General features: G+C 49.0%; 1 long non-coding RNA gene across 2 annotated transcripts; it reads right to left on the reverse strand.

The window, feature by feature from the left end:
* Positions 1 to 20: 20 nt before the first annotated feature.
* Positions 21 to 8,806, reverse strand: LOC309617943. 2 transcript variants are annotated; one of them, XR_014238207.1, is made up of 3 exons: positions 8,047 to 8,806; positions 5,776 to 6,126; positions 21 to 897 (listed from the first exon to the last, which is right to left on the reverse strand). It is a non-coding gene; the product is annotated as an uncharacterized lncRNA (long non-coding RNA). The 2 variants fall into 2 exon arrangements; XR_014238208.1 differs by lacking the exon at positions 21 to 897 and adding an exon at positions 3,798 to 4,275.
* Positions 8,807 to 10,196: the final 1,390 nt, after the last annotated feature.

The following is a 10,196-nucleotide window of genomic DNA, read 5'->3' on the forward strand; positions in this document are numbered from 1 at the left end:
TGATACCCAAAAGCTGCCCTAGCTGGAAGGGATCTTGGGCATCATCTGCCTGTAAGACGATGCTAGCCCCATTGTACAGATGAGGTGACTGAGGGCTGGAGAGGGACACCCCCAGGCCTGAGGACATGCAGAAAGTCAGGATCAGATCTGGCGTTAGAGCCCAGGGTTCCCGCTGCTCGGCTGCTTACAAAACCAAACTCACAAGTGTTGCTAGAAAGGAAAGTTGCCTTTAATCAGAATGCTGGCAATCTGGGGAGATGGTGGACTCAGTGTCCCCCCAGAACCACCTCCGAAGATTCTGCTTGGCCATGAAAGTTTTTTAAATATAAATTAGTTAATTAATTAATTAATTAATTAATTAATTTTTGGCTGTGTTGGGTCTTCGTTGCTGTGCGCGGATTTTCTCTAGTTAGTTGCGGTGAGCGGCGGCTGCTCTTCGTTGCGGTGCGCGGGCTTCTCATTGCGGTGGCCTCTCCTGTTGCGGAGCAGGGGAGGTAGGGTGCACGGGCTTCAGTAGTTGTAGCACGTGGGTTCAGTAGTTGTGGCACACAGGCTTCGTGGCTATGCGGCATGTGGGATCTTCCCGGACCAGGGCTCCAACCCGTGTCCCCTGCATTGGCAGGCGGATTCTTAACCACTGAGCCACCAGGGAAGTCCGGCCGTGAAAGTTTTTAAGGGGAAACAGGGAAGTAATCTCAGTTAATCACTGAAATAGGGGGTCAGAGTCATCACCATCCCCCACTGTGTGCAGGCTTGTGTGCAAGCTTGTCGACTCCTCGTGATCTTTCTTTAGATGCTCTCTTGTTAGCAGTTCTTTCGAGAGATTACTGAAGGGGAAGCTGGGGAAGCCATCTGGTCCTCAGTTAATTACTTACTCTTCATTTCTGCTTCTTTGATCTATGTAAAGAACCAACAAGTTAGGCAAAGTATTGTGTGATCAAAAGGTTTGAAAAGTGTGCTAGGGCCAGAGGCGAGTAGAGCATGGGGACGCCTGGTTTAAGTTTAGCAACAAGACAAAAGGGACCTCCTGCAGGGAGCGCTTTCCTGCCCAAAGCTGCTTACAATGCCTCCCAGGGTAGAGCTCTTCCCCGAGTCCCCAGATGCCACCTGACTGTGTGGTACAGCATGATACCCGGACCCTGTCTCAACCGGACAGAGCCTGCAGAGTTGGTTAGCAGGGCCTTCTCCTGGGGAGGGCCGTGGGGAGGGTCCAGGCATTGGTGGGTCCACGTCTGATGAAGATGCCAACACAAGTCATCCAGAGGAGGGAGGCAGGGGCTTCCCTGGTGGCGCAGTGGTTGAGAGTCTGCCTGCCAATGCAGGGGACACGGGTTCGAGCCCTGGTCTGGGAAGATCCCACATGCCGCGGAGCAACTAGGCCCGTGAGCCACAATTACTGAGCCTGCGCGTCTGGAGCCTGTGCTCCGCAACAAGAGAGGCTGCGATAGTGAGAGGCTCGCGCACCGCGATGAAGAGTGGCCCCCACTTGCCGCAACTAGAGAAAGCCCTCGCACAGAAACGAAGACCCAACACAGCCATAAATAAATAAATAAATAAATAAATAAACCCAAAGTTAAAAAAAAAAAAAAATCAATGGTACAGAGGAGGGAGGCAGTCTCAGGAAGAACAGGAGGCCCCTCAGGGGATAGAGAGGAAGAGGAGGTCCTGTCCCTTTAAGAGGGACAATCACAAGCTCCAACTTGTGTAACATGAGACTCTAGGGAGACTAGCAAAGGAGGGCAGTGAATTCTGGGTCTCAGGGTTTGATGGCTTTAGGGGAGATGGTCTCCTGTCCTGTGTCTCAGGGCTTTTCCCTCTTTCCCCGGCATTCAACACGCAGCACATCTGGCTCATACTTCTTAGGCCATCTCTTCCCTCCGCCCCCAGGACTGCCCTGCTTCGCTGGCTACCCCTCACATGGACCATTGCAGTAGGCTGCTCTCAGTGCCCCCCTGCCAACCCCATCCTGCCCTCGGCCCCGATCCCAGGCTACTCTTCCCGGCACCCCACACCCTGCCCTCCCCATCGCTCCAAAGACTTCAGAGCTGACTCCAAACTCCCACCTTGATATTCCGATTCCTCTATAACCATGCCTCAACCTCCCTTTCCAAAGGTCTCTGGCTTTTCCATTCTGGATCCCTTACTCTGACTATTTGGGGATATTCCCTGCAGGCCCTCTCCCCTCTTCTCCATCCCGCATCTCCTCCGGGAGAGTCTTTGCTGTGAGGGTGCTACACCATCTTCCAAAGCCCATCTGTCCAAGTCCCATCTTTGCCGTCAAGTCTGATGCTAATCAGGACGGGGTCACTTGATTCCTCCCCCTCCCCTGCCCCCACCAGGGGGTGTGTCAAGTGCACTTACTGGCTGTATTACTCCAGGGTGGAGGACGAGGGCAGGGAGACCCACTGGAAGCTAATGCTGGGGACTGGAGCCATGGGTCTAGAATATCCTGGGCTGATGAGCCAGGCCCTCCCTGACACTCAGATGGGCCCAGGTTAGCCACACAGCCAGGCCCTGGCTACATCCGCATTCCTCTAGCACCCTCTGCCATCCACCTGCACCTGAGAGCACCCCCTACTGGTTGGGAGTTATCCCTGAAGAAAACACCACTACTGTATCAGAGATTTTAAGCAAAATGTATTTTCCGCAAAAAGTCAGCCATCCTACAATTGCATTCATGTTTCCATAATAACACATTTAGCAACACCTCACATTCACCAGGCGCTGTCCTCCCTAGATTGCAGTAGCCCTTCATCGTCGTGGCTCTCATAGGCATGCTCATTACCCCTGGGGAGTTAGGCAGGAGAAAGACCCACTGCCCACAGCTTACAGGAGAAGGAGCTGGGGCTCACGACAGGAGCCAAGTGGCTCAAGGCCCTGATTTAAAAAAAGAGATCACCAATATTCAAAATAACTCCCCAACCAGCCACAATTCAAATAATACTCAATATTACTTAAGACATAGTACATTTTGCATCAGGAAACAGAAAGCACCCTATCTGAAAATTCAGGTCAATTTAGTCCAGGATAGAGACAGGAAGGCTGGGGGAGAATAATCATTTCTCAGCCTCTGGTTCGGTCTTAGTGTGGCCGAAAGAGTCCAAGTCTTCAGGGTGTGAGGTTTCTGACCCAGGTGTTTCATATAATTCCGGACCCATTTCTCCTTTGGGTTGGCACCGATGTCCTTGGCCAGTTTGGTTCTGAAGCTGTGGATGAAGGTGGGCTGGCAGGGTTAGGTGAAATGTTGGAGGGTTTTATCCAAGGGATGACTCATTAGGGATGACCAGGCCCACCTGCTGCAGGTGAGGGGCTGCCCTGGGACAGGAAGTCAGAGGGGTGTGGAAAGGAGAGGCCCTCTGGGGGTAGTTGCTGTTCTTGCCGCGCCCTGGGAGAAGCTGGCCTGGTATCCAGCAAAGCAACCACCCAAGTGTGAGCTGGCACCCATTCAGCGAGGAGGGTGTGGGAGGTTACTGGCCCTCTCTGGGCCTGTCCCTGATGTAATAATAGGAGGCTTTGGATTACATAGTCTGGTTGGATCTTATCCCCTGAGTATGACATCTCAAATTAGTCTATGTCTGTCTTGTGGGGCAGAACTTAGGATGGGGGGGATGGAAGAAAGGGAAGGGGTGAGATGAGGTGGGGAGGGTGGAGGGGAGCAGGGTTTTTCTACCTCCAGGACAGCTGCCTGTGGACACTGGCTACTGGTGCTTCCATAGCTCTTCAGCCTCTGCAAGGGGATCTTCTTAATGGTTAAATGGGAAACAGCAGGTGAACAGGTCGCGGAGTGCATCTAGAAATAACGTCACAGAGAAAAACCATTTGAGATGTCAGGCTTTTCTCAGCTTGAATGCTGCAGGGGAAGGAAAGCTAAGAGGTAGAAGTGGGTCTTCTCCACCCCAGGTCCAGTGTTCCTGCCCGCCGCCCCGTGAGGGGGTGGGACCGGGACATGTGGCTCGAGATTTTGAGGTTGATTCTGCATGTTGGGGACACGTCTTTGCTGACTGAGGGGGGCCAGAGTGACAGGTCCTGGATATGGCCCCCAACCTGCAGGGTTTGGGGCGATCAGCTGGGGTCAAAGAAAAGGCCCTGGATTTGCAGTAGGGTTTAGGCTTTATTCCGGTTCTGCGGTGTCCTGGAGGTGGGAGGGGGCAGGTAGGACGCCTGCTGTCGCCAACCTAGGCTTCTGCTTTCTGTCTCCAAAATTAGATGTTAAGACTCCAAGGACCCCGGATGCTCTGATACTCTCCGAAGTGGGTCACTTTGGCTTAGGCCTTCCTAGAAGATGAGAAACATAGGGAAGGAGAGAGAGGAAGGGAAGGGGGGAGAAAGATTGAATTTACTTGGCTGAGCGAGCACCTGGGTGCTGATGGCAGCTGCTGTGGGCAGCAGACACAGAGGCGCTGTGGACACCTTCCTGTGGGAGGGGGAAGATGTGAGCTTCAGCCTAAGAGCTGTTGGTTTCTGGGTTTATCTCAGCCTCTTGGCAGCTCTGGCTGCCCTGCCTGCCTTTGTAGGTAGCAGAGAGGATGGGGGCCCCCAGAGGGATCGTTGCCTGGCCAGGGTACAGTCAAGTCAAGAAGAATCTACTAAGATTCTGAATTCTTAGTGTGTATCCTGAATCTACTAAGCTGGAGGCTGGGCTGCCAAAGAGTTTTCCAGGAAATGCAAGGCAAAAGCTGTGGCCTGTAGGAGGGTAGGCGCTGTTTCCTTCCAGCCTCCCAGACCACAGAGATGAAGACAGAACACAGATGTGCTGGCACTCACCCTAGTAAGTGATCCAAGGAGCTGCTTTCTCCAAAATGGAAAAGAAACCATAGAAAAGAACTCCTATGCTAAGGACTTTCCCCTATTACATATTTAGTCCTGACAAGGTAAGCGCTATTATTATCATGCCCATTTACAGATGGGGACACCGAGGGACAGAGAGATTAAATAACTTGCCCAACGTCTCATGGGGAGTGAGGGGTGACACTGGGAGAAAAAGCCAGTCTGTTTACATATAATCACCAAGAGAGTTTCATGTAGCTGATGTCTTTTTCCAAGGCAAGTTTTAGGTGGAAGTCTCATACTGGAGACAAATTAAAGCCAGCTTCTGGTGACCGGGTTCCTCCCATCACATATAGGTGCTCCCTTCTGCTACTCAGGCCCAGAGGGATACGGTTTGAAAACCACTGATTTGTCTAAGCCCCTTGTTTTCAGGAAAGATCATTGATAGGACAGGGTAGGGAGCGAAGCAATGAAGTGGGCTCTTTGTTCCTGAACCTGGCTCCCTCCTGCAAGGGGTCTGAGCTAGGAGCTTGGGGTGGGGGGGAGTGCCAATGAGCACGGTGGCAAGGAGGGAACAGCTTGGGCTGTGATAGAATACCTGGCAAGGCCCTTGACCTGTGTGTTCCTATCCCCATGCTCATTCTTGGCTCCCAGACTTTGTTTACTTTTTGCACCTGCTTGGAATATTCTCCTGTCCACTTTCCATCCTTGCAAGTTTTTCTACTCTAGCAAAACAAGCCCAGTGATAGTAAAAGAAATGAAATAAAGAGCTATGGTTTGTGAAATAGGAAAGAATATGTAGACAAAGGGCTAAAGAAGCTCAAATTTGGTTCTTTGGCAAGCCTACGAAGAAGCTGAAACTCTCCTGAACTGACCATGAAAAAAGGAAAAAAGGCACCAGTAAGGGACATCACTACAGAGCCCGCAGACACCAAGAAGAAAATAAGAACCTTATGCCAATAACTTTAATTTAGAAGAAGTGGACGGATTTCTTAAAATCTAACTTACCGGATTGCAAGAAAAAATTTTTTTAAAATCCTCAAACTGTTTAAAAAAATTGAGTGAGTAATGGAAAACCTTCCCACAAAGCATCCTCCAGTCTCCAGAAGCTTTAACAGCTCTTCCACCAAGCATTCCAAGAATAAAGAATTCCAATCTTACACAATCACTTCCAGACAATAGCAAAAGTGTTCACTCTTCGACTCATTTTATAAGTCTTTGACATGAAAACTTCTCAGGAACCACAAAAGAAAAGATTTCAAGCTTGTCCCTGCAGACACACATTCCATTCTTTTGTGGATCACGTCAATGAGATTGCAGGTCTCCTGGCTTTGGGTTGGGTTTGGACATGGGGGAACCCTGCAGGGTGTTGGAAAGAGGGAGTAGTTAGGGTGAAGTACTGATTTCTCTGTTGCCTCCTTATACCTCTGCCTGGACGCAGCCCTCAACCAATGGTTTTCACTTCCTTTCCAGGTGGCCCTCTCCATGACTCTCTCCGTCCAGTTTTGGGGACCCACACTCTGTCCTTGCTCCGTCGGGTCCAAGGGTGGTCACCATGCTGTCACTAGCCTCAGAGTACCAAAGCAGCCCTATGCTTTCTCCACACCCAGCCCACATCTTGGTAAATAGCATTTTTATTAAACCCTCCTCAAATCATTCCAATTTCAGTGCCATCTATTTCTTCCTGACTGACATAGGTTTAGGTACCAGAAGTGGCTCCTGATAATAGACCTTCCAAATGGGATTCTGGAATTGGGTTGCTCATATATTTTAGGAGCATAATAATGGCACCTGCTGGCATCATGATTACTTAAATTATCACCAATAGTAGGATGGCAGACTGTGTTGTATCAAGCCCTCCAAGTGATTCTTAATGGGCACTAAAATTTGAGAACCACGGGATTCCAGCATATCCCATGGCCATCTCTGATCTATAGTGAATACCCACCAGAGAGCTCTTAAGGACGCTGCCCTCCTCTCACGGCCCCATCAAAGCATGCCTTGGTAAAAAGGAAGTGTCCTCTGGCCTAGCCCGGGAGTGCAGTTAGGGATGGCTAGGCAGCTTGCACATAATAGATCCTTTTCAATAGACCCACTTCCCCGTGGCTTTAGATACCTTCCTAATGTCCCAGGGGAGTTCTGGCATTTCAACTTCATCAACTGCAGGCCTGTTTTAAAGTCCAGATTCCAATCAGCCAATCTAGCTAAATATTCACCATCCCCAAGTACTTGTGCTAGTGCATTGAATGCTGTATTCTGGATAAGCACGTTTATGCCAATGAATTTAACCAACTGAGTCTTGTATGTTATTATCCTCTTACAATCCACTCCTACACATGCACCCCAAACTTTTCTCCAAATTGAGTGAGTGGGGGGACATTCAAACACTTCCAGCTGAAGGGACTCCTGTCTGTCCTTCCCTCTGCTTCAGGACCTATTATCTTGTAAGAAAATATGTTTAGGAGCCTGGGGTCTGGAGTCAACCAGACATGGATTTAAGTCCTGTATTTGCCATTTACTGGTTATATGATTTGGAGCAAATTGCTTACCTCTCTGAGCCTCTAAGAGGAACTGATTGCTAATTATTACCTCACTGTGATGTTCTGAGAACCTAATAAGATAATGAATGCATGCAAAGTGTTCAGTCCTGTGCCAATAATTTCTATTTTGAAAAATTTTTATGTTCATTGAAGTATAGTTAATTTACAATGTTGTGTTAGTTTCTGGTATATAGCAAAGTGATTCAGTTTTATATATATATATGTTATTTTTCATATTCTTTCCCATTACGGTTTATTACAGGATATTGAATATAATTCCTTGTGCTATACAGTAGGACCTTGTTGTTTATTTATTTTACATATAGTAGTTTGTATCTACTAATCCCAAACTCCTAATTTATCCTTACCCCACCCCCTTTCCCCTTTGGTAACAAGGTTTGTTTTCTATGTCTGTGAGTCTGTTTCTGTTTTGTAAATAAGTTCATTTGTATCATATTTTAGATTCTACATATAAGTGATATCATATGGTATTTGTCTTTCTCTTTCTGACTTAATTCACTTAGTATCATCTCTAGGTCCATCCATGTTGCTGCAAATAGCATTATTTCATTGTTTTTTATGGCTGAGTAAAAAAAAATATATATATATATATATTTATATATATAAAGGAGGAAAAGAGCAACCAAATCAATAAACAAATCTACCAATGATAATAAACTCTAAATACTAAACTAAGTTAAACATTAAACCAGAAACAAATTAGATGCAGAAAGCAAACCCCAAGTCTACAGTTGCTCCCAAAGTCCACCGCCTGAATTTTGGGATGATTCGTTGTCTATTCCGGTATTCCACAGATGCAGGTACATCAAGTTGATTGTGGAGATTTAATCCGCTGCTTCTGAGGCTGCTGGGAGAGATTTCCCTTTTTCTTCTTTGTTCGCACAGCTCCCGGGGTTCAGCTTCGGATTTGGCCCCGCCTCTGCGTGTAGGTCGCCTGAGGGCGTCTGTTCTCCGCTCAGACAGGACGGGGTTAAAGGAGCCGCTGATCTGGGGGCTCTGGCTCACTCAAGCCGGGGGGAGGGAGGGGTACGGATGCGGGGCGAGCCTGCGGCGTCAGAGGCCGGCGTGACGTTGCAGCAGCCCGAGGCGCGCTGTGCGTTCTCCCAGGGAAGTTGTCCCCGGATCACGGGAGCCTGGCAGTGGCGGGCTGCACCGGCTCCCTGGAGGGGCGGTGTGGAGAGTGACCTGTGCTCACACACAGGCTTCTTGGTGGCGGCAGCAGCGGCCTTAGCGTCTCCTGCCCGTCTCTGGGGTCCGCGCTGATCGCCGCGGCTCGCGCCCACCTCTGGAGCTCGTTTAGGCGGCGCTCTGAATCCCCTCTCCTCGCGCACCCCGAAACAATGGTCTCTTGCCTCTTCGGCAGCTGCAGACCTTTTCCCGGACTCCCTCCCGGCTAGCTGTGGCGCACTAGCCCCCTTCAGGCTGTGTTCACGCCGCCAACCCCAGTCCTCTCCCTGGGGTGTGACCTCCAAAGCCCGAGCCTCAGCTCCCAGCCCCCGCCCGCCCCGGCGGGTGAGCAGACAAGCCTTTCGGGCTGGTGAGTGCTGCTCGGCGCCGAGCCTCCGTGCGGGAGTCTCTCCGCTTTGCCCTCCGCACCCCTGTGGCTGCGCTCTCCTCCGCGGCTCCGAAGCTTCCCCCTCCGCCACCCGCAGTCTCTGCCCACGAAGGGGCTCCTAGTGTGTGGAAACCTTTCCTCCTTCATGGCTCCCTCCCACTGGTGCAGGTCCCGTCCCTATTCTTTGGTCTCTGTGTTTTCTTTCTTCTTTTGCCCTACCCAGGTACATGGGGAGTTTCTTGCCTTTTGGGAGGTCTGAGGTCTTCTGCCAGCGTTCAGTAGGTGTTCTGTAGGGGTTGTTCCACATGTAGATGTATTTCTGATGTATTTGTGGGGAGGAAGGTGATCTCCACGTCTTACTGCTCCGCCATCTTGAAGGTCATATATATATACACACACACACACACACACACCACATCTTCTTTATCTATTCACTTGTTGATGGACATTTATGTTGCTTCCGTATCTTGGCTATTGTAAATAGTGCTGCTATGGACATTGGGGTACATGTATCTTTTCGAATTGGAGTTTTCTTCCAGATATATGCCCAGGAGTGGGATTGCTGGATCATATGGCAACTGTATTTTTAGTTTTGTAAGGAATCTCCATGCTGTTCTCCATAGTGGCTGTATCAATTTACATTCCCACCAACAGTGTAGGAGGGTTCCCTTTTCTCCACACCCTCTCCAGCATTTGTTATTTGTAGACTTTTAAATTATGGCCGTTCTGACCAGTGTGAGGTGATACCTCATTGTGATTTTGATTTGCATTTCTCTGATAATTAGCGCTGTTGAACATCTTTTCATGTGCCTATTGGCCATCTGGATATCCTATTTGGAGAAATGTCTATTTAGGTCTTCCACCCATCTTTTTTTTTTTTTTTTTTTTTTGAGCTCTATCCCTTGATCTGTATTCTGAGGTTGCACTATTTTACAAGAATGTTTATTTCAAAGAGGATAAAAAGAAACACCCAGAGAGCTGAAGGAGTGTGAATGCCTGATTACAGTCTTCTTTGGATAAAACAGAAACTTTGCTTCTGTGGTATGTGTGTTTAGGCAGATTAAATTCATGTTTGATCACAAACCCCAGGGTAGAAGGAAAATAAATATGTTCATGAAGACTAGGAGTTCCCAATGGGAGGAAGAGAAAAAAAATCATTAGCTAATACCCTGATGGCTGCTGTCTCTAGGAAAGTCTAGATAGATCTCACTATGGTACCCCTGTGCTCACAGACCCTCTTTGGATGGCTCCCCATCTCCCCAGAATATCCATGCTCCCAAGCATGGCACTCACGACCCTCCTATCTGAATCCA

Source organism: Balaenoptera borealis, assembly GCF_965194805.1.
Source record: "Balaenoptera borealis genome assembly, chromosome: 20".
Taxonomy (NCBI): Eukaryota; Metazoa; Chordata; class Mammalia; order Artiodactyla; family Balaenopteridae; genus Balaenoptera; species Balaenoptera borealis.